The sequence below is a fragment of the Brienomyrus brachyistius genome, unplaced genomic scaffold (genome assembly GCF_023856365.1).
Source record: "Brienomyrus brachyistius isolate T26 unplaced genomic scaffold, BBRACH_0.4 scaffold33, whole genome shotgun sequence".
Taxonomy (NCBI): domain Eukaryota; kingdom Metazoa; phylum Chordata; class Actinopteri; order Osteoglossiformes; family Mormyridae; genus Brienomyrus; species Brienomyrus brachyistius.
Window position 1 is genome coordinate 3,668,141 of NW_026042308.1, and position 24,576 is coordinate 3,692,716.

General features: G+C 47.2%; 2 protein-coding genes across 2 annotated transcripts in view; both read right to left on the bottom strand.

The window, feature by feature from the left end:
* Positions 1 to 698: 698 nt before the first annotated feature.
* The window catches only part of LOC125721424 (E3 ubiquitin/ISG15 ligase TRIM25-like), a 62,065-nt gene continuing 38,187 nt past the window's right edge, over positions 699 to 24,576 (bottom strand). Inside the window, exon 6 of the mRNA XM_048997327.1 lies at positions 699 to 3,975. The gene's annotated coding sequence lies outside the window, so the exon portion shown is untranslated. The remainder of the gene's footprint in view (positions 3,976 to 24,576) is intronic.
* The window catches only part of LOC125721432 (tripartite motif-containing protein 29-like), a 94,263-nt gene continuing 90,388 nt past the window's right edge, over positions 20,702 to 24,576 (bottom strand). The window contains exon 6 of the mRNA XM_048997337.1: positions 20,702 to 21,155. The gene's annotated coding sequence lies outside the window, so the exon portion shown is untranslated. The remainder of the gene's footprint in view (positions 21,156 to 24,576) is intronic.

The window sequence follows — 24,576 nt, forward strand, 5'->3', positions numbered from 1 at the left end:
GAGAAAAGCTTAGTGTCCATGGGGTTAAATGTAAATGGATATTCTATGTGATGAGTAATATAATCTGGGTTAAGGACGACTCAGATGCAGTAGCTCTGGGAAAGACACAGGCTTTATTAAGGGAATACAGCAAACAGCACTTGGAAGAATGATGACGGAGCTGAGGAACCATGAGAGGAACATTTATACACAGTAATCAGCGACGGGAGATGGGTGTAGGAGGCTAACAGATCAGGGTGGAGAACGTCAGCGATGGGATACAGCTGGGGAGGGTTAGGAGAGTTACGGAGTGTCAGCAGTGAGCTCTGCTGGCCCAATCAGGAGGAGACGGGACAGATCGTCACAAGTACTAAGATGTGATGCATCCATCTTCCAAACACTTATCACAAGGGTATCCCAGGATACAGGAAACACAGGGTACAAAGCTGGGGTCCACCATGGATACAATGCCATTTAATCACAAGGCACACTCACAGTCATAGACTCTGGGCAATTTACAGATGCCTGTCAGAGTCGCTGCAGGAAGAAACCCATGTGGGATAAAGAGAGCAAACAAACGCCACACAGACAGCATAGGAGAAGGATGGAAACATTCAACACTGCAGCTGCAAGGCAGCCCTGTTACCCACTGAGCCGCCCCTCACAGGATTCTCATGGTTAAAACAGGACAACATGCCCAATACATTCAAAATGCACATGTGGAGGATTTCAGCCATATGGTTTTGAGTAACTTCTACACCCACGTACCATGTGTGAGATGGAGCCGGCCAGTTCCTCTTATGGTCCAATTCTGCTCATGCGTTACTAAGATTATGGTACTTAGGTCCTCCATCCATCAGATCCTCTTCTCACTGTGGTCATGCTCATCCACTCTGGACACAGTACGCTTGGTAAAAGACTCTCATCTCTGCATCCTTGGTAGCGAAACAAAAAGGGGGTTTGCTGAACTAGATGGGCTGAGACTGGAAACAAAGAGGATCGTGAGGGATCACAAATGGGAGGACTGGCAACCGGGAAGGTCACAGGCAGCAGGAAGGTTTAACATCAATGACCGGACTGGGGCTGACGAGACAAATAGATAATTAAATGCAAAGACTAACGAGGGGCAACAAGCAACAGGCATGAATCATCAGGGTCACGCTAGTGAGGAGACAGGAGGGTCAGGCAGGTGTGATGGGTAGGACATGACAGTGGTCATGTGACACGGGCTGTTACTGTCACCATGAGGAAGCGCAGGAATGTAAACAGCTTGGAAAAGGCAGCTGGTGTTTTTCTCCTTTATTTCTGTGTGAGCCTATAGTGGGTCCCGTGTTGGATGTGATCCTGTCTCTACTGCATGTCAGTCGTAAGCGGATCACACTTCTTACCGTTAGGGTGATGCCTGTAGTTTACAGTGGCTTGCAAAAGTATTCGGCCCCCTTGAACTTTTCCACATTTTGTCACATTACAGCCACAAACATGAATCAATTTTATTGGAATTCCACGTGAAAGACCAATACAAAGTGGTGTACACGTGAGAAGTGGAACGAAAATCATATATGATTCCAAACATTTCTTACAAATAAATAACTGCAAAGTGGGGTGTGCGTAATTATTCAGCCCCCTGAGTCAATACTTTGTAGAACCACCTTTTGCTGCAACTACAGCTGCCAGTCTTTTAGGGTTTGTCTTTACCAGCTTTGCACATCTAGAGACTGAAATCCTTGCCCATTCTTCTTTGCAAAACAGCTCCAGTTCAGTCAGATTAGGTGGACAGCGTTTGTGAACAGCAGTTTTCAGATCTTGCCAGATTCTCGATTGGATTTAGATCTGGACTTTGACTGGGCTATTCTAACACATGGATATATGTTTTGTTTTAAACCATTCCATGGTTGCCCTGGCTTTATATTTAGGGTCGTTTTCCTGCTGGAAGGTGAACCTGCGCCCCAGTCTCAAGTCTTTTGCAGACTCCAAGAGGTTTTCTTCCAAGATTGCCCTGTATCTGGCTCCATCCATCTTCCCATCAGCTCTGACCAGCTTCCCTGTCCCTGCTGAAGAGAAGCACCCCCAGAGCATGATGCTGCCACCACCATATTTGACAGTGGGGATGGTGTGTTCAGAGTGATGTGCAGTGTTACTTTTCCGCCACACATCACTTTAGTTCACTGTCTTTCACACGTTGTTCTGTTCATCATGTCCCCAAGAGGGAAGCCAGACTTTCGCAGAATGGCAGCTGCTCACTGTAACATGCATTAAGAGACTGAAAAGTGCTGGTGAACATCCTGCCTGGACGCCGGCCACTGCGATGGTGTACATGAATAGGGTGAATGGAATGATATATGTGGACTTTCATGGAATATAAACTGTGAATCGCCCATCTATCCAGCAAACCCCACTATAACAGTAATACCACCCAGTCCACCCGCCTGCATCCTGAAATATCACCTGAAATATCAGGCGAAACATCAACACAAGCAGATAGCTTCCATATTAATGCAATGGGAGCAGAAACAGCTGTGGGCTGGCAATATATATATATATATAACTGCACACATTATATATATATATTAGGCAGTCACATAAACTTTTAAAATGATCTCCATGTTGATTTAAACCTATGATATTATGTCTGTCAAACTGTTTGCCCTTAACCGTTTCAAAATCTCTCCTAAAGTCATCCCAGTATTGGCAGTATTTTCAATATACTCATGTATTTTTTGACATGACCACTAGCTCACCTCATATAGCTAATCAATACCTCAGTGACTTTTCAAAACTAGTTTCATGAATTAATTGAGCTGGTGGTGAAATTTAACAAATACATGAAATGGCCGAGGTGAACCTGAGGAGAGGTTTAGGAACCATATTGGTGTTCATCTAGCCATCCAACAAGATATCAGTAACTTTTTGGAGAACATAAGAAATTCCTTTTAGTTTTTTTTGTTTTACTCATAATTTGCACATGTTCTAATATTAAAATTTGTTTTTAATACTGAGAAAATATAAATTTAGTACCCAGATAAATAGCTTTAAACATTTCCTATGACTCCCTAAGACTTTTGCACAGTACTGTATATATCTCAGGATTCCTAATGAAACAGGATTTATGTGATTTTTTTCTGGTAATTGGTAATCACCTACACTACTTCATTGATGATCAGGTGCCTTTCTGTTGTTGTTGTACTAACGTGCCTTATTAAGATTTTATGTTATTTATGTTTACTTAGTTAATATATGATTAATTTGATTATGTTATTATCTTTACTAAGTTATCTCAGGACCGCTGTAGGTTTTGAGTTAATAAACTGTCTGCCGTCTGCCGCCCCCTGCTGGCCAAAGCGTCGCCGCTGCGATATCAGGCTGCTGCGCTCAGTGAGCAGAGAGCGCGGATTAAGTCTGTTACTCAGTTACGTTCTGGGCAGCGCGGAACCGGGACATTAATGGGATAGAATAGGAAGCCTTTATTGTCAGTGTACAGGTAGCAAATACAATATATAGACCGAAATATAAAATATACATATAGAGGGGAGGGGAAAAGCTCCCCCCACTCATCAGGCTTAGATTTCATTACATTTTATTTTATTCAGAATCAGAATTCACTCCATTGGTACAACTGCATGTACTATGAATTTGTTTAGGCAGTTTTGGTGCATTAACAGCCAACATAGAACATACGTCAGAGAAAAACAGTCATTTTGTATGTTTGTTCAGCTTACAGAACCCAATTACTTGTTTTATTAACATACATCACACTTCAGACAGAGTAAAAAGGGTTATACTGGTTATAAAGCAGAGATTTTACCTTTTTGCCACGGAGAAGCAGCGACATGTGAGACTCTGATACGGTAAAAATGATTCCTCCAGCACACAGTGAGCTATCCCAGCATGCACAGGGACACGGGGGAGTTTGCCCCCCCCATGTCACCTTCCTGTCCCCCCCTGACAGAGACACTTCTCTGTTTGCAGTGTTGGGGTCCAGCGTCAGCTGGCAGGAGTCTGTAGGCAGGAGGAAGAGCGATTGATCCCATGACGAAGCCCAGCATCTCCATCATTATCACTGTCACACCTCACACACTCACTAACACAGAACTCGCTCCAATACACACATTTTATTCCCAATATACTCATGTAGCCGCCCGAGTCTGCGGCGCTCCGGCTGCCCCCTGCGCTGTGAGACACGCCGAGCTGAGAGACTCGCTGGGGCCGAACTGCACTTTAGCCTGCGCTCTATTATTCTGTACGATACATAAAACATAAAAAATCAAATATGTGAATTACCTCAGGAAATGTTGGTCGCCCGCGCGACGCCGGTGGGAAGACGCGCCAAAATGACGCGCGTGTTAAACTAATAGGCTTAATTACAGGTAAATAAAATTACAAACAGCATTCATCAAACATATTAACCATAAAATTACACAACAAAGATTACCACTAAAAGTGACTTTGTCTTTAGGTCACAATATGAACTTTTAATCCACTTTGGACACACACCTCTCTCCAGCAGCGCGCCGACGCGACGCTCCCAACGCGGACGCATCTAGGCTGGTTCTCCGCAAAGCGCAGCACTCGCGTATTACACCGCGTATGCGTACATGGAAACGTTCATATTTCTCTGGTCAAGCTGTGTACTTTACACATGCGCACGTGCCCTATTTAAGTATTATTAGTAGTAATTCTGATATTCCCTGCACACGTACCACAGCCGCGAGGTCTGTGTATGTTTCCCTACGTTTTACAAATTCAGAGCGGCAGTTCACGGGGCTGCCAACTTTGATCAACTGGCTGGCGTAAGATTTTCAATTTGGGACAAGTCTGCACACATATGCATACGCATTTATATGTATGCAACAGTTCTATTACCTTGAAAATTGGCTGTAGGGTTTGCAAACTACCCCAATCCTCATCAAAATCATCTATGTCGGCGTTTAAAGACAAATTTGTAGTGCGGCAGGCGGTCGTCCGCGGAGGAGTAAAATGCATCATAAAAGTCTATACAAACACGTCCGCTTATACGTGCGCGGAGAGGTACCAGTCTGGCCGCCACGTGTTTTCTGTGTTGATTCCGGCTTCGTCTGTGCACTTACATGAGGATAACAAGACGCATGCGCGAGGTGCAGTGCTACCAGAAATTGGCGTGGCAGTATGGTCACGTTTTGTCACGGAACATTGTCTTCACTAGCGGTACAGATAGTATTAAAGTAGCATCTGATTTTTTTAAGAATGAGTGTCCAGAAGAGCTGTATATTTTCACAGACAAGAAAAAAATATTCCGAACACTATTGTGTCCTTCTTTGTACAGCGTCTTCAAAATTTAATGGCAGTATAAGTTTCTAAGAAAGCAGTGTCATGCGTACAAGGTACAATGAAATTCTAACCTGAAATTCTTACTTGCCTACTTTCATAAGCAGCATTATTTTTCATACAGTTCCATCCATCCATCGATTTTTCTGCCACTTATCTAATATATAACATATAATCTATTTGTGTGTGTGTGCGGTGACTCGAACCTGGGTCCCAGAGGTGTGAGGCAACAGCGCTAATCACTGCACCACCATGCCACCCACCAGAAAACCATACATGTTCTTAATCTCAAAATCAGTTCATCGTTTTCCCAGAAGGTGGCAGCACATCAACACTGCAACCTTGGACAAGGATCGCCGCACCTTTTCCTGCATTTGGAGCTGTTTCATTCCCTAATTTTGCGACTTAGCAGACTTTAGGCCGCCCTTTCTTTCTGTTTGGAACTGCTGCAGAGTGACGGCCTGTATTCTGCTACTCATTGTTTGCACTCTTCATAGATTTCAGCACTCAGATTCTTGGTTAGATTGGGGTATTTTCTTTTTGTTTTCCGTTTATTTGTATACCAGTGGCTGCCTCTATTGATCTGGCTGACTAAGATTTGATTGGTCTGGGGTGGTGGTGTTCACACTTTCACCGTGTGCAGTATATTTGTGTGGGGATCAGTGCGGTGGGGCACAGGTGTGTGCGTGTGTGCATGTTTAGGGGACTCCATTCCCCTTTTTGATCAACTTCACCGGACACCTGTTTCTTGCTTGGGTTTAGTCAGCCAGTGGCCAAAGGCTGGTTGCTGGTTAATTTTTTAAGGTCGTTGATGCTAAAGCGCTTGTCTTGTTTCTTGGTTTTATATTTTCAACAAACTGTCAATAGTACAAACACGTCCAGCTCCATTCGGTAAATGAACTTGTGTGTTCTTAATTTAGAGTAATTTTTCCTGTGGTGAAATTTCCCAGGTGGCATAGTCGTGTCCTTGTACTACTGACCGCTTTCTGCCACAAACACTTTACTCTAAACCTAAGCCTAATCCTAACCCTAACCATAGCCCCAAACGTCATGTCCTGCCACCTCCCTGACGTGGCTCTAATAAGCCATGCCTGCTGCTCGTTGGTCTCGCGTCTCGTTCCATCCCTCATGTTAAACCCAGCCCAGAGAAGATGGATCCAGAGGATGTCCTGCTGGACTGCCCTGGGTCCTGCTACGTGTGTCCCTCCTTCATCCCAGACTCCGGTTACTCTGGTCCCAGTTTCTGGGGTGGTCACCAGTATCAACAGGAGTCCAAGAAAGCGGCAGGCTGAATGTCTATCTCCCAGAGAGGGTTTGCCAGTCTCTGCTCTTGCCCTGTATGTCCCTTGCCATCTTCCTGTTCCTGTCCTGTTGTCTCCTTGCTGCTCTACTGCTCTGCGGTTCTCTCATCACCTCCCAACCCCTCACGTCCTCCGGCCCTGCTGGCCCCCCCAGACCCTCTGGTCCTGTGATTCGGCAGAGTTCAGCCTCACCTGGAAAGGGGCCTAGGAGGGTCCCCAGCCCCGAGTCTTCGCCTGGCTTCCCTGGATGCCCCATCTCTCATTGTCTTGTGCATCCTGTGCCCCTGTTCTTGTTGACCCTCCACCTGTCCATCCTGTTTTGGGGTCTGACAGGACTGCTGTACCTGTGGTTCCTAGCTTTTCCTTTATCCGCTCCATGTCCTTAGTGATGTCCTGCAACTGCTCTTATGTCTGGTGTTGCTGTCTGTCTAGTGTTCTGTCTAGTCTTGTCTGGTCTTGTCCTGTCTACCATCTGTTCTGTCGTCCCCTGTCTAGTCCAGAGTCCAGTCTGGTTCCATCCCTGTTGTCTAACCCCTTTGGACTTCATGGCCGGAGCGCATGCTTTTGGTGGGGTGGGGGGGTACTGTCACATTAAGCAATGCCATTTTTATCCACTATGCCTGTCCATTTATGTGTCGATGCATGTTCTGACCATCCATGCTCTCTGCCTCCCCACATTTCCAGGTGCTGCCCAGGGGGGGGCACCATCTCAGCTGGAGTCCTGGTTCAGTCCCATGGAGGGGTGACACTGCGAATAGGACCTGCTAACTGTGTCATCCTGGGTGCAGCCTTGAGTGTCACCCTACACAGGCCAGCGTGGAGAACAGGCTTATTGACAGACTTTAATCACACCTCACACCTGGTCTTTAGCAAGCAGCTCCACTCTTTTCTGTTCTCAGCAATATTAGTCTGCCCGGGGGGGGGGTTGGGCAGCCAGTTGTCCATGGACCCCCAGAGGTCTTTTTTATCTACTTACTTGGGGGGTTTGGTTCCTCTCCTCCATTGTCATCTGGCTTTCTTTATTTAATATCTTTCTTTCCTTTTTCCCCTTGTGTATCACTGTCTTTAATGATGTTGTAATGTATGACTACACATCTATGTAAAGTGCCTTGGGACGACTCTGTGAGGCACTATATAAAAATGAAATTAAATGTCCCGCCTCCTCCCTGACGTGGCTCTAACAGGCCATGTTTGCTGCTTGTTGGTCTCACGTCTCGTTCCAGCCCTCGTGTTAAACACTCCCAGCTGTCTCCAGTCTCTTCCATCATTAGTCCTGCATTTAAGTGCTTCCTGGTCCTGTGTTCCCCAGTTCGATCACTGATGTTGTGCCTTACGTGTTGCCGGTTCCATAGCCTCCCATCCTGATCCCAGTAAGTCCCTGTTTGTTTGCTGAGAAACACCTGCTGCACGAGTCTTTCATCCCGGTGACCACGACACCAACCACCAGTGATGTCTGTGGAGCCCAGAAATACCAGCCTAGCTGCACTAGTGCCCAGGCAGCACCTTGACAGCGGCATGTTTGCATTGTTATATTTGCCTCACTTGTTCACCATTTTCAGCAACAGTATCTGCTATGTACTAGAACTGTAATCATATGTGAGTGAGTCTGTCTGCTTTGAAGGAGCAGAGATCCCAGCTCCTTACTGTAGGTACAGGGCACAGAAACAGGTAAATCCTGTAAGGTAACATTCTTACAGTCAGCATAGATTCCAACACAGTTCTGGAATATGAAGTTCATAGTCAGTCATAATTTTGTAGCATTAAAATGTAACTTTTAAATAAATCCTAACAGTATGTGTGATTGTGGGGGGGTGTGAGGTCTCGGGGTGTAACCTCTGTCTCTTGGCTTGTTTCCTGTCCCTCCTGCTGTACGTGTGAAGTCTGCATGTTCTTCCAATGTGGGCTTTCTCCTCCTACTTTGGAGAACATGAAACTGCGATCAGCCGATTGGAATCTCTAAGCTGCCCTTAGTGTGAGTCTGTATGTGTGAGTTTGTGCTCTGCTATAAACTAGTATCCTGTCCATTGTGTCCCCCGCCCTGTGCCACCTGGGACAGGCTCCAGGCTGCCCACCCCCTGTACAGGATAAGCAGCAATGCAGGACGGCTCCACACTGTTCCAAAGAAATGGCGCTCCAGCTCCCTTCAGGACTTCAGACCAGCTGCTCTCACTTCACACCTCCAGGCTTGTGGGTGTGGTTCCCACTCCTGGTTCTGCATGTACAGCTTTCATATTCTCCCCGTGTTCCTGTGGGTTTCCTCAGGTTTCTTCCTGCTGTCCAAGATCATGCAGTTTGGTGAATTAGTGTCACTAAATTGTCCTCAGCATGTGAGTGAGTGTTTGCCCTGTGATGGACTGGCATCCCATCCAGGGTGTCTCTGCCTTGTGCCCTGTGCTTCCTGTGATGTGTGTGTCCCATAACCCTGTACTGGATAAGCGGTTATTGGAATTAGTTGGTATGGGGCACTGTTTGTAAAGGTAGCAAACATTTTTGTACTTGCCACTTTTTCAACATTTAGTGCAATTTTCTGACATTTAGCTAGAAGTCAATGGTGTTGTGGATTATCAGATTTTTTTGCTGTGTAAATTATGTTCAAAATTGTTTATCATATGTAAATATAAATGGTTTGTCTATATATAAATATTAAATGTAAATGTTAAATATAAATATTAAATGTAAATGTTAAATGTAAATGTGAATATAAATGTTAAATATAAATGTAAATGTAAATATAAATGTTAAATATAAATGTAAATGTAAATATAAATGTTAAATGTAAATATAAATATAAATGTTAAATATAAAACTTAAATATAAATGTTAAATCTAAATGTAGACTAAATGTTGAGAACGTATGCAAATTAGCCACGCCCATTTGTGTAAAATGGGCGGGTACCAATGAGAGCGCATGTTAGGGCTGATGCGGGACAACATGGCGAATTCTGCTCACTTAGAGGCCATAGAACATGCAGTTTTGGCAGGTGTTCGCGCTGCGTTACATGGAATTGCTACACAGCCGGGAGCAACTGTGGCATCGGGAAGCTCTGAATGTACATTGTTGTGTTTCTCACTTTCACAACATACATCCAACAGACACCAAAGTAAAGTTAGCAATGTCTTTACTAGGAATTGTACTGCATCGCATGTCACTTCTCAGTGTAGGACTATATAGTTCTCTAACTCTGCGTATTCCTACGCTAGCCAGTCTGTATGTTAATTATTGTGGTACATACCAGAAAAGTAGTTCCTATATCTAATGTGAACATAACATTTACTCCCTTACAGCATTGATGTCTATCTCATATAAAAGGAAAACGAAACAATAATATACCCCACAACTACAGTACTGGCAATTACAACTTTACAATTACAACCAAATAGTCCTGAACACTTCGACATTCGTGCCGAACACTTAACACACCTAACACTCATAAAACATGGCAAAAACAATGCAATGCATTTCTATAGGTCCAGTCTTTGGGGAGGATGATGAGCTCTTTCAGGATAGCGTCTCTCGTGAGGGTCAGAGCCCTGAACAGGAACCTCAGGAATACCCGCATTAACAAGTGCAGCATTTCCATGATCAGGATAGCGTCTCTCGTGAGGGTCAGAGCCCTGAACAGGAACCTCAGGAATACCCGCATTAACAAGTGCAGCATTTCCATGATCAGGAGGCGGCGGCTCTGAGGCTGTGCACACGAGCTCATCAGAGTCCTCAGGGTTATGAAGGTCATCCTCTGTGCTCTTATTGGCTGAACGCTGAGCGGTTGCTTCCAGCAATTGATCGACGTGTCGACGCCAGATAACACTTTCCCCAACTCTCACAGTGTATGTTAGAGGGCCTGTCTTGGACAGTATTTCACCATGCTGCCATTTCTGCTTAGACTGACGGTAGTCTCTTGCCAGAACTTGTTGTCCAATCACAAAGTTTCTAACACGACCAGTCTTTGCTTTGATGGATTGTTTTTGCATGACATCTCTACGCAGGTCAGGCTTTAGCAAATCAAGATGTGACCTCAGTCTTCTTCCCATGAACAAAACGGCAGGAGCTTGACCTGTGGTAGTATGGTCAGCATTTCTGTATGCAAGTAAGAAATTTGCCATCTTCTCTTGTAGTGACACTTGAGCATTAGCCATTGTTTTCATTGACAAATGACTGAACAAATCGTTCAGCTAGCCCGTTCGTGGCGGGGTGGTAAGGTACAGCTGTGGTGTGTTTGATGCCATTTCTCTGGAGGAAGGACTGAAATTCCTCGGATGTGAATTGACTGCCGTTGTCACTGACAAGTCGTTCAGGCAATCCTGTTCTTGCAAACAGTGTGCGGAGTAGTTCCACTGTTTTTGTGCTTGTGGCATTTTTCTCTATGAAGACCTCTGGCCACTTTGAATATGCATCAATCACCACAAGAAACATACGATCTAGGAAAGGCCCAGCGTAGTCCACGTGGATCCTCTGCCAAGGGGCAGTTGGCCACTCCCAGCTGTGGACAGGGGCAGATGGAGGCTGTTTTTGAGTCTGCTGACATTCAGGACATAATTTGGCCATTTCCTCTATCTGTTGATATATGCCTGGCCACCATATATAGCTTCTTGCAAGACTTTTCATTTTTACCACACCCAGGTGTCCATCATGAAGTGCTCCCAGGACTCAGGGTCGCAGCTTGGGTGGCACAACAACTCTTGCACCCCACATGATGCACCCATGACACACGGATAACTGCTCGCGTCGACTGAAGTATTCAGGCAAGGCCACTGTGTTTTTGCCAGGCCACCCCTTCACAGTTAACTCCAAGACCTTTGCCATAGTTGGATCTCTGGATGTTTCCTGTTTGACCTGTGCGCTTGTGACAGGTAGGTTCTCCAGAAGGGTTGTATGGAACATCTCAGCTGGGTCTGCAGTGGCATTGACTTCAGGTTCACATGGTAAACGAGAGATTTCATCAGCATTACCATGCTGTGTTGTGCATTTGTACTCAATCATGTATCTGTGTCCACCTAAAAACAATGCCCATCTTTGTAAACGTGCTACAGTCATAGCCGGAATAGATTTCCTAGGGTTAAAAATGGCCACTAGGGGTTGGTGATCTGTAATTAATGTGAAACATTTGCCATATAGGTATTGGTTGAATTTCTTGACACCCCAAACAAGGCTAAGCCCTTCTCTGTCAATTTGTGCATAGTTCTTTTCAGCAGCACATAAAGATCTGGATGCAAAGGCAATAGGGCGTTCAGAGCCGTCCGGCATTTTGTGTGAAAGGACAGCACCTGTGCCATATGGCGAGGCATCACAAGCCAAGCGAAGAGGTAAATCTGGGTTATAGTGAGTCAAGACTTTTTCGGATGGGATAAGTTCTTTCGCAGTCTGGAATGCCAGGTCACAACTCTTTGTCCATTTCCAGGTCACTTTTGCTTGTAGGAGGCTGTTCAATGGATGAAGCACAGTTGCAAGATTTGGCAGGAATTTGTGATAGTAATTGACCAGTCCCAAAAATGAGCGAAGCTGGGAAACATTGGTGGGTTTTGGAGCCTTCAGGACGGCATCAATTTTGTCTCGTGATTTGTGGAGACCCTCTCTGTCTATTCTGTGCCCACAGAACTCAATGGAGTCTTTAAAGAACTCACATTTGTCCTTATTGGCTCTAAGTCCACACTCAGCTAGCCTCATTAGGACAGCCTCTAGATTAGCCAAGTGGGAGCTGTCGTCATGACCTGTCACAATAATGTCATCTAAGTAGCACTGTGTGCCTGGAATGCTGTAGCACTTGATCGATAGCACGCTGCCACACCGCAGGCGCGGATGCAATACCAAACACTAGCCGATTGTACCGAAAGAGGCCTTTGTGGGTATTAATTGTTAGGTACTTTTTTGATTCAGCATCCATTTCCATTTATAAATATGCTTGAGCCAAATCAATCTTTGAAAAATGTTGCCCTTCAGCTAATGAAGCAAAAATGTCTTCTATACGTGGTAACGGGTATTGATCTGCATGGAGAACTGGGTTGATTGTTACCTTAAAGTCGCCGCATAGCCTTATCGCGCCATTTTTCTTCACAGCTGGTACGATTGGTGTTGCCCAGTCTGACCATTCAACTTTGGACAAAATACCCTGGTCCTCTAGTCACTTTAGTTCTGTCTCTACTCTTGGACGCAGCGCATAGGGGACAGGACGAGCTTTCAAAAACTTGGCTGAGGCACGCTCATCCACTGTGAGGTGTGCTTTCATGTGTTTTAAAGTTCCTATGCCCTCTTGGAAGACTGATGCTGTCCGTTGAAGTAAAATTTTCAGCTCTTCCTGTGTGGCTTTACTGCTTTCATTCTCAATGGGCTGCATTACCTTAATAGACTGCCAATTGAGCTTAATCATATGCAGCCAGTCGCGTCCAAATAATGGTACACTTCCGCATTGCAGCACATACAAATCCAAAGTTTTCATTTTGTCTTCATATTTCACTTTGACTTCAATTTTTCCCACCGGTGCCACCTTTTCTCCTGTATATGTTTTCAGTAACAGTGGTGTACGTTTCAATTTAATATTTGCAAACTTCTCTTTGTAATCTTTCAGCGATATAAGAGAAAGTGCTGATCCAGTGTCTAGTTCCATTTCTACTTTCTTTCCTTCAATCTCTGGGGTCACCCATATCATCCTCTTATCACTGCCTGACACTGAATGGAGTGCTATATGCCCCAACCCTGTGTCAGTGTCATCTGAGGTTGAACCACTTGTATCGGTGTCATTCATTTCATTCACCCTTTTATCTCTTTTTTGGAATCTTTGTTTTTCCTCATTTTGCTTCATTTTACACATTCTCTGTATGTGGCCCTTTTTATTACAGTGTTTACAGTTCTTATCACGAAACCAGCAGTCTGCTTGGTCATGAGAACTTTTCCCACATCGGAAGCATACAGCTGCCTTGACTGGCTTGGTTGAGAATTTGTTAACATTATGAGTCTCACATGTAATTTTCTTTTGTAACTGTGATGCATCCCTTGAGGCAGTTTCCATTGCCACTGCAATTTCTAATGCTTTGGCTAATGTCAAGTCTTTTTCGGTTAGGAGTCGTCTTTGTATGCTTTCGTTATGCATACCGCACACAAGCCTGTCTCTGAGTGCGTCAGACAAGCCCGCGCCAAACTGACAATGTTCTGCGAGCTTCCTGAGCTCTGCCATGTAGTTGGGAATTGATTCGTTCTTTTGCTGATTTCGGTTATGAAACCTGAATCTCTCTGCAATAACAAGTGGCCTCGGATTAAAGTGCTCCTGCAACAGTTTGGTTATATCATTGAACGATTTCTGAGCAGGATTTTGCGGCGCGGTTAAACTCCTCAGTAAGTTGTATGTCTTTGCGCCCATAACACTCAGGTAGACTGCCACTTTTCTCTCATTTTCAATGTTGTTAGCTAAGCAATATTGTTCCAGTCTTTCGATATACGTGTCGCGGGGGTATGTGTGCCTGGGCACCTGCCCGTTCTGTCTGACGGGGGCATAACCAGACCTTTAACAGTGGGGTTGGGGGGGGGGGGGGAAGGGTGCCTGGGGACCTGTCCGTTCTGTCTGACGGGGGCATAACCAGACCTTTTACAGTGGGGTGGGGGTGGAAAGGCTGCCTGGGCACCTGCCCCTTCTGTCCTATGGGGGAGTAAGCAGACCTATTACAGTGAGGTGGGGGTGGCAAGGCTGCCTGGGCACCTGCCCATTCTGTCTGACGGGGGCATAACCAGACCTTTTACAGTGGGGTGGGGGTTGCAAGGGTGTCTGGACACATGCCTTTTCTGTCTGACGGGGGCATAACCAGACCTTTTACAGTGGGGTGGGGGTTGCAAGGGTGTCTGGACACATGCCTTTTCTGTCTGACGGGGGCATAACCAGACCTTTCACAGTGGGGTGGGGGTGGCTAAGTTGCCTGGGCACATGCCTTTTCTGTCTGACGGGGGCATAACCAGACCTTTTACAGTGTGTTGGGGAGGCAAGGGTGCCTGGGCACCTGCCCATTCTGTCTGACGGGGGCATAACCAGACCTTTTACAGTGGGGTGGGGGTTGCAAGGGTGTCTGGACACATGCCTTTTCTGTCTGACGGGGGCATAACGAGACCTTTTACAGTGGGGTGGGGGTTGCAAGGGTGTCTGGACACATGCCTTTTCTGTCTGACGGGGGCATAACCAGACCTTTCACAGTGGGGTGGGGGTGGCTAAGTTGCCTGGGCACATGCCTTTTCTGTCTGACGGGGGCATAACCAGACCTTTTACAGTGTGTTGGGGAGGCAAGGGTGCCTGGGCACCTGCCCATTCTGTCTGACGGGGGCATAACCAGACCTTTTACAGTGGGGTGGGGGTTGCAAGGGTGTCTGGACACATGCCTTTTCTGTCTGACGGGGGCATAACCAGACCTTTTACAGTGTGTTGGGGAGGCAAGGGTGCCTGGGCACCTGCCCGTTCTGTCTGACGGGGGCATAACCAGACATTTTACAGTGGGGTGGGGGTGGCAAGGTTGCCTGGGAAACTGCCCGTCTTGTCTGACGGGGCTTTAACCAGACCTTTTACAGGGGGGTGGGGGTGGCAATGCTGCCTGGACACCTGCCGCTTCTGTCATATGGGGGAGTAACCAGACCTTTTACAGTGGGGAGGGGGTGGCAAGGGTGCCTGGGCATCTGCTCGTTCTGTCTGACGGGGGCATAACCAGACCTTTTACAGTGGGGTGGGGGTGGCAAGGGTGTCTGGGTAGCTGCCCTTTTTTTCCGACGGGGGAGAACCAGACCTTTTTCAGTGGGGTGGGGGTGGCAAGGGTGCCTGGACACCTGCCGCTTCTGTCATATGGGGGAGTAACCAGACCTTTTACAGTGGGGTGGGGGTGGCAAGGGTGCCTGGGTATCTGCCCGTTCTGTCTGACGGGGGCGTAACCAGACATTTTACAGTGGGGTGGGGGTGGCAAGGGTGTCTGGGTAGCTGCCCTTTTTGTCCGACGGGGGAGAACCAGACATTTTACAGTGGGGTGGGGGTGGCAAGGGTACCTGTGCACCTGCCCCTTCTGTCCTATGGAGGAGTAACCAGACCTTTTACAGTGGGGTGGGGGTGGCAAGGGTGCCTGGGTATCTGCCCGTTCTGTCTGACGGGGGCGTAACCAGACATTTTACAGTGGGGTGGGGGTGGCAAGGGTGTCTGGGTAGCTGCCCTTTTTGTCCGACGGGGGAGAACCAGACATTTTACAGTGGGGTGGGGGTGGCAAGGGTGCCTGGGCACCAGCCCATTCTGTCTGACGGGGGCATAACCAGACCTTTCACAGTGGGGTGGGGGTGGCAAGGGTGTCTGGGTAGCTGCCCCTTTTGCACGACGGGGGAGAACCAGACCTTGTTCAGTGGGGAGTGGGTGGCAAGGTTGCCTGGGAAACTGCCCGTCTTGTCTGACGGGGCTTTAACCAGACCTTTTACAGTGGGGTGGGGGTGGCAAGGCTTCCTGGGCACCTCTCCGTTCTGTCTGACGGGGGCATAACCAGACCTTTCACAGTGGGGTGGGGGTGGCAAGGGTGTCTGGGTAGCTGCCCCTTTTGCACGACGGGGGAGAACCAGACCTTGTTCAGTGGGGAGTGGGTGGCAAGGTTGCCTGGGAAACTGCCCGTCTTGTCTGACGGGGCTTTAACCAGACCTTTTACAGGGGGGTGGGGGTGGCAAGGGTGCCTGGGTATCTGCCCGTTCTGTCTGACGGGGGCGTAACCAGACATTTTACAGTGGGGTGGGGGTGGCAAGGGTGTCTGGGTAGCTGCCCTTTTTGTCCGACGGGGGAGAACCAGACATTTTACAGTGGGGTGGGGGTGGCAAGGGTACCTGTGCACCTGCCCCTTCTGTCCTATGGAGGAGTAACCAGACCTTTTACAGTGGGGTGGGGGTGGCAAGGTGTTAGAGTGTATCTGTGTATTTTATTATTATCCTCCTATATGTGTACGTGCAACCCTTAACAACTAACCCATGCCCCAGAAAGGGTTGCAGACAAGATGTCCTCACAGGGGCCTACCAGATTGTGACGCAGGAATAAGAGACCTTGAGAAAGGAAACAGATTCTGTCAACATAGCAGGGGGCCCACCTTGAGATATGTAATGCTTTGTATTAACCCTGTTTCACAGAGGCCTCACACAGCATTGACTAGTTAAAGACAAGACCCATGTAACCCCTCCCCTACCCTATAAATAAAGAAGCCAAGGGACTGTCCGGTGTGACACTCAACAGAGGCGCAGATACTGTCTGTTGCACATGAAGTGGGCACCCTTGCGCAAGTAAAACAGAAAGACGTGTGCTGTCTCGATTATTCCTGGGTCCTAGAAGTGGAAGTGTGTGAGTGGTAAGCTGCGGCGCTTCCTCACACAGGAGATTGTAGGAGTGAAAGCTACGGCGCTTTCTCCAAACACAAGGGTGCCTGGGCACCTGCCCCTTCTGTCCGACGGAGGAGCACCCAGAACTTTCACAGTGGGGTGGGGGTGGCAAGGGTTTCTGGTTAGCTGCGCCTTTTGCACGACAGGGGAGAACCAGACCTTTTTCAGTGGAGTGGGGGTGGCAAGGGTGCCTGGGCACCAGCCCATTCTGTCTGACGGGGGCATAACCAGACCTTTTACAGTGGGGGTGGGGGTGGCAAGGCTTCCTGGGCACCTCTCCGTTCTGTCTGACGGGGGCATAACCAGACCTTTCACAGTGGGGTGGGGGGTGGCAAGGGTGTCTGGGTAGCTGCCCCTTTTGCACGACGGGGGAGAACCAGACCTTGTTCAGTGGGGAGGGGGGTGGCAAGGTTGCCTGGGAAACTGCCCGTCTTGTCTGACGGGGCTTTAACCAGACCTTTTACAGGGGGGTGGGGGTGGCAATACTGCCTGGGCACCCGCCCATTCTATCCTAAGGGTAGTAACCAGACCTTTCACAGTGGGGTGGGGGTGGCAAGGGTTTCTGGTTAGCTGCGCCTTTTGCACGACAGGGGAGAACCAGACCTTTTTCAGTGGAGTGGGGGTGGCAAGGGTGCCTGGGCACATGCCTTTTCTGTCTGACGGGGGCATAATCAGACCTTTTACAGTGTGTTGGGGAGGCAAGGGTGCCTGGGCACCAGCCCATTCTGTCTGACGGGGGCATAACCAGACCTTTCACAGTGGGGTGGGGGTGGCAAGGGTGTCTGGTCACCTGCCCCTTCTGTCCGACGGAGGAGCACCCAGAACTTTTACAGTGTGGTGGGGGGGGGGGGGGGGGGGTAAGGTATCCTAGGCACCTGTCCGTTATCTGACGGGGGCATAACCAGACCTTTCACAGTGGGGTGGGGGTGGCAAGGGTTTCTGGGTAGCTGCCCATTTTGTCCGACGGGGGAGTAAGCAGACCTATTACCGTGAGGTGGGGGTGGCAAGGGTGCCTGGGCACATACCTTTTTTGTCTGACGGGGAGTACCCAGATCTTTTATATTGTGGTGAGGGGGGGGGGGGGTTAAGGGATCCTGGGCACCTGCCCCTTCTGTCCTGCGGGGGAGTAACCAGACCTTTTACAGTGGGGTGGGGGTGGCAAGGGTGTCTGGGCACCTGCCCTTTCTGTCCGACGGGGGAGTAACCAGACCTTTTTCAGTGGGGTGGGGGTGGCAAGGGTGTCTGGGCACCTGCCTATTCTGTCCGACGGGGGAGCAACCAGACTTTTTTCAGTGGGGTGGGGGGGGGGGAGGTAAGGGACCCTGTGGAGATGCACGTCCTATGTGAGGGGGGCTTAATCAGAACTTTCACAGTGGGGTGGGGGTGGCAAGGGTGTCTGGGCACCTGCCCTTTCTGTCCGACGGGGGAGTAACCAGACCTTTTTCAGTGGGGTGGGGTGGCAAGGGTGCCTGGGCACCTGCCCGTTCTGTCCGACGGGGGAGTAACCAGACCTTTTTCAGTGGGGTGGGGTGGCAAGGGTGCCTGGGCACCTGCCCGTTCTGTCTGACGGGGGCATAACCAGACCTTTTACAGTGGGGTGGGGGTGGCAAGGGCGTCTGGGCACCTGCCCCTTCTGTCCGACGGAGGAGCACCCAGAACTTTTACAGTGGGGTGGGGGTGGCAAGGCTGCCTGGGCACCTGTCCGTTCTGTCTGACGGTGGCAAAACCAGACCTTTTTCAGTGGGTTGGGGCTGGCAATGGTCTCTGGACACCTTCCTATTATGTATGACGGTGGAGCAACCAGACCTTTTACAGTGGGGTGGGGGGGGGGGGGGAGGTAAGGGACCCTGTGGAGATGCACGTCCTATCTGAGGGGGGCTTAATCAGAACTTTCACAGTGGGGTGGGGGTGGCAAGGGTGTCTGGGCACCTGCCCCTTCTGTCCTATGGGGGAGTAGCCAGACCTTTTACAGTGGGTGGGGGGTGGCAAGGGTCTCTGGGTACCTGCCCATTTTGTCCGACGGGGGAGCAACCAGACCTTTTTCAGTGGGGTGGGGGTGGGTAAGAGACCCTGGGCACCTGCCCGTTCTGTTTGACGGGGGAGCACCTAGACCTTTTATAGTGGGGTGGGGGTAAGGGTGCCTGGGCTCCTGTCCGGTCTGTCTGACGGGGGCATAACCAGAACTTTTACAGTGGGTGGTGGCAAGGTTGTCTGGGCACCTGCCTATTCTGTATGACGGGGGAGCAACCAGACCTTTTAGAGTGGGGTGCGGGTGGCAAGGGTGCCTGGGCACCTGTCCGTTCTGTCTGACGGGGGCATCACCAGACCTTTTACAGTGGGTTGGGGGTGGCAAGGGTGTCTGGGCACCTCCCTATTCTGTCCGACGGGGGAACTACCAGATATATTTCAGTGAGGTGGGGGGGGAAGGTAAGGGACCCTGGACACCTGCCCATCCTGTCTGAGGGGGGCATAACCAGACCTTTTACAGTGGGGTGGGGGTGGCAAGGCTGCCTGGGCACCTGCCCCTTCTATCCTACGGGGGAGTAATCTGACCTTTTACAGTGGGGTGGGGGGGGGGGGTAAGGGTGTTAATTATTTAACAAATCAAATTTCTTTATTTATTTAAATATATTAATAATAATTTTATTTACTTTAATCCACTGAACCAGGACATAATTATATTTTCCAGTTTTTTTCAGTCTGTTATGTCTCTAGTTAAATGATTATTATACACATTGATTGACAGTCATTATGTCAGTTATGTTCAGCTGCAGTAATACAGTGAATTTAACTTAATCCAGCAGACTGTGGTTTCATTATGTTACTCAGTTATGCTTTGGGTGACGCTGAAGCAGGACATTAATAGGACAGAACAGAAAGCCTTTATTGTCACTGTACAGGGAGGAAATACTGTAAATGGACATAAATATATAATATATAAAATGTACATATACAGGAGAAGGGGATAGCCCCCCCCAATCAGGATTACATTTAATTACATTTTAGTCATAGAGAAAACGTATAAAAAACAATATTTTTCATGTTTATTCAGCTCACTGAACACAGTCATTTATTTTTTGTCAAACATACAGTCCTGTGCAAAGGTCTTAGTCAGTCCAAAGAAATGTTTAAAGCTGTTTATCTGGGTAGCAAGTGTACTTTGGCTTAGAACAAAATACACAATTTAACATTAGAACGTGTGCAAATTAAGAGTAACACAATAAAAACTAGTAATAATTTCTTCTGTTTTCTAAAAAGTTACTGATATCTAGTTGGATGGCTAGATGAACACCGCTTCAGTTCCCAAACTTCTCCCCAGGGGCACCTCAGCCGTTCCACGATTTTGTTAAATTTCCCCAACAGCTCAATTAAATATATAAATATATCGGTTTAAAAAGTCAGTGAGAGATTGACTAGCTGTATGAGGTCTGCTAGTGGCCAAGTCAAAAAATACATGGCTGCACTGGACGGTCACTGCAAATACTGGGATGATTTTAGCAGAGGTTCTGAAATGGCGAAGCTGACACACTTTGACAGGCATCATATCATAGTTTTACACCAACAGGAGGATAATCTAAACATCATTTTCTTTGTCTGCCTCAGACTTTTGCACAGTTCTGTACATTTCAGAGTAAAAAGGATTATAAAGGTTAAAAAGCAGAGATTTTACCTTTTTGCAGGAGAACCAGCAACACGTCACAGTGACACTGAGGAGTTTATATAAACCTCAAACCCTGGATAGAGGAACTCAGTGAATGAGGAGGTGAATCTGTGCAGGGGGGTCAGTCCATCAGAGGAGACTCTGTAGAAGGACAGAGCACCAGCCCCCCAGTCCAGATACACTCCTACTCTGCGGGAGCCTGAGGGCTGTATGGGTATGAGAGTCTCTTTATTATTGTGCCAGACAGAGTATCTGTCAGTATTACAGCTCAGACCCCATGACTTGTCATTGTATCCAAGCCCACAGTCACTCCCTCCTTCCCTCCTGATCCCTTTATAAGTCACTCCTATCCAGGCTGCATCTCCATCCCACTCAGCCTCCCAGTAACAGCGGCCAGTCAGACTCTCTCTGCACAGAACTTGTTCCCAGCAGTCAAATCTCTCTGGATGATCAGGATATGGCTGCTCTGCCCCCCCTGTCACCTTCCTGTTCCCCCCTGACAGAGACAGGCGTCTGTTTGCTGTGTTCGGGTCCAGCGTCAGCTGGCAGGAGTCTGTAGGCAGGAGAAGAATTATTAATCCCATCAGGCCGCCTGTACTTTATGTTTCTGTACGATATAAAAACAGCACAGCTTCCCCTAACGAAGCGGGAACTAAAGCTTATGAAACATGAGGGCGCGTGACGGCGGCGGGAAGAGCCGGCAAAATGGGGCGCGAGCTAAACTAACAGCTTAATTAATTTAATTAAAAAATGACAAAGCAGCGACATTCATCAGACATATTCATCACAAGCATATTTACCACAAAACGGCACCAGAGATCAATACTAAAGTCAGTGTCTTTCCTTCAAACCGCTAATTCCGGCGCATGCGGCTCGAAAATGGCCATCAATAACAGAATATTTAAGTAATATTATTACACGTTTAAAGTGATATTTAATAAACATTTGGATCTGGATTCTGATATAAACGATGATTCCGGCACAGATCGTGCATCATAAAAAACAGGAAGGTTCTCATTAATTCAGAAAAATATTGCTCTGAAAAACGGGATTATTATCTCATTAATTCGGAAAAACAGAATTAATTTCCCCCAGATGAATGCAATACGCTTCCATAGAGAACCGCTTACCGCGCGCGTGACTGTAGATGCTGCGCCGCTGCCGCGAGGCGTGAGCCCCGCATCTCGCGCACGCACGCGGCCGCTCTAATCTGTTAACATGGGCGCCCAAATGAAATTTGATATTTTCCGCCGCACATCCAGTGTGTCCCGGGCATTAATTTCTTTTAGCACCGTGGATCAGCAGAACTTTTTAATATTCACGAGTGAAGCCCTACACGATTGGCTAGCTGATTAATATTTATGAGCGGGGCACTACCTCATTGGCCAGTTAACATCGACTTGTGCTGCTTGTTTCTTCTGCCTAAGGCAGGGGTGTCCAAATCCAGTCCTGGGGGGCCGGTGCCCTGTGTAGCAAAGTTCTTTCCCTGTTCCACCATAAATAATTCAGCTCAAGAGCTGTGTGGTTATTAGCACAAGGAGATGAATCAGGTGTGTTAAATGAGGGGAAACCCAAAAATGTGCAGGACTCTGGCCCTCCAGGACTGGATTTGGGCTCCCCTGGTTTAAGGGATTCAGTGACCAATCAGTAATATTCTCTCATGAATTTTAAGGAATGTTCCAGAACCACCCTGTAAAAATGCAAATTCACATTTTGCACTTGAGGAGAGAGTCCGGTCTCACTGCCTACAGGTGCCTCCTTAGGACAATACTAACGAATCTCACACAGAAAACACATACACTCACGGCATCCGCAAAAAGAACAAATGCAAAGGATTCTTTTTTTGTGAAATTAAAGATGTATAACTAATTCAGAATATATTTAACCATTCTACACTCCCACACAAACACGAAGATAATACAAGCAGCTATAAAGTATTTGCAAAAAATATTTTAAAAACCGATTAAATTAATTGATAGTGTTTTGGTGATGATTTTGATTTTTTGTTTCGCGTTTGGATGTTTGTCTAAAATGACATGAAACTCACCTAAACACAAACATGGAAATCCATCTACACACAGTGCAAAAAGCCACACTCATCACAACAATTGTGTGAATACAACCATAACATACAGTAGTATTCATGGTATTATTAATAAAAACATGCAAAGACACTTACATTTCTGTAAGCCTGCTCTGGTCCTGCACTCTCCACCGTAATCCACACTACAGGAGAAGCAGAATGATATAGTACTGCTGTATCCATTTATTTATTGGTGCCTCTTCTTCACATACATGCATAAGTATCTGTAGCGTGTCAGACACACACTCTGTACTCACTGCAGCTTCTCCAGTTTACAGCTGGGATCCTCCAGTACAGCAGAAAGCAGCTTCACTCCTGAGTCTCCTGGGTGATTGTAGCTCAGGTCCAGCTCTCTCAGGTGTGAGGGGTTTGACCTCAGAGCTGAAGCCAGGGAAGAACAGCCTTCTTCTGTGACTCTACAGCCTGACAGTCTGCAGAAAGATGGAAAAAAAAATCCACAATAAATAAGATCACCTGACCATTACAAGCATTACTTTTAAGCAAAAGTGACTCCTCTAATAAATATTTCAATAATCACACAAAATTAACATCTTTTGAACATTTTATAAGAACCTATACTTCTCAGAACCAGATCCAGTCGATATAGAATCATTTAAAAATAATCTAGACTTACCCATATTAACCAATGAAACAGCAGATGACCTTGATGCCAGAGGTGGAGATTTCAGGTCCAGAGAGTACAAATCCAGACCAAGATTTTGTTTCAACAAACCAGTTGAATATAAAGAGTCACAGTCAGAGACTCAACTGGTTTGTTGAAACAAAATCTTGGTCTGGATTTGTACTCCCTACACCTGAAATCTCCACCTCTGCTTGATGCACCATTAACATCAGAAGAACTCTGAGGGCCTGTAGACCATAGAACACGTTCCCACTTTGAAATAGTCCATTTCAAATGAGTCTTGGCCCACAGGACACGACGGCGCTTCTGGACCATGTTCAGATATGGCTTCCTTTTTGCATGATAGAGCTTTAGCTGGCATCTGCAGATGGCACGGCGGATTGTGTTTACCGACTGTGCTTTCTGGAAGTATTCCTGGGCCCATTTAGTAATGTCATTGACACAATCATGCCGATGAGTGATGCAGAGTCGTCTGAGGGCCCAAAGACCACGGGCATCCAATACAGGTCTTCGGCCTTTGAACATTTGTAATATTATCTATGTTCTGTTGTGAATAAAATATAGGCTCATGTGATTTGAAAGTGTTTTATTTGTTATTTCATTGAAATATAAAGTACTTTTCTAGAATTCTGGTTGTTTGTATGTTTGCTGGGGGTGGCAAGGTGGTGCAGTGGTTAGCACTGTTGCCTAACACCTCTGGGACCCGGGTTCAAGTCTCCGCCTGGGTCACATGTGTGTGGAGTTTGCATGTTCTCCCCATGTCATCGTGGGATTTTCTCCAGGTACTCCGGTTTTCCCCACAGTCCAAAAACATGCTGAGGCTAATTGGAGTTGCTAAATTGCCCAACTGGTATGTGAATGTGCCCTGCAATGGGTTGGCCCCTCATCCTGGGTTGTTCCCTACCTTTTGCCTATTGCTTCCGGGATAGGCTCCGGACCCCCAGCGACCCAGTAGGATAAGCGGTTTGGAAAATGGATGGATGGATGTATGTTTGCAGCAAACTATGTTGTGAATAAAAGCTACCTCAATGCCCACCGCCCCCTTACTTTTTTGCAGTTATTTTTATTAATTATTATTATTACTGTTTGATTCATGTATTGTATGTTTCAGTCATTACAGATATGTATGAAAGTGTGTCTGTGTATGTATGGACATTCATATCTATGTATTAATATACACTGCTCAAAAAAATTGAACGAACACTTTTTAATCAGAGTATAGCATCAAGTCTATTAAACTTCTGGGAT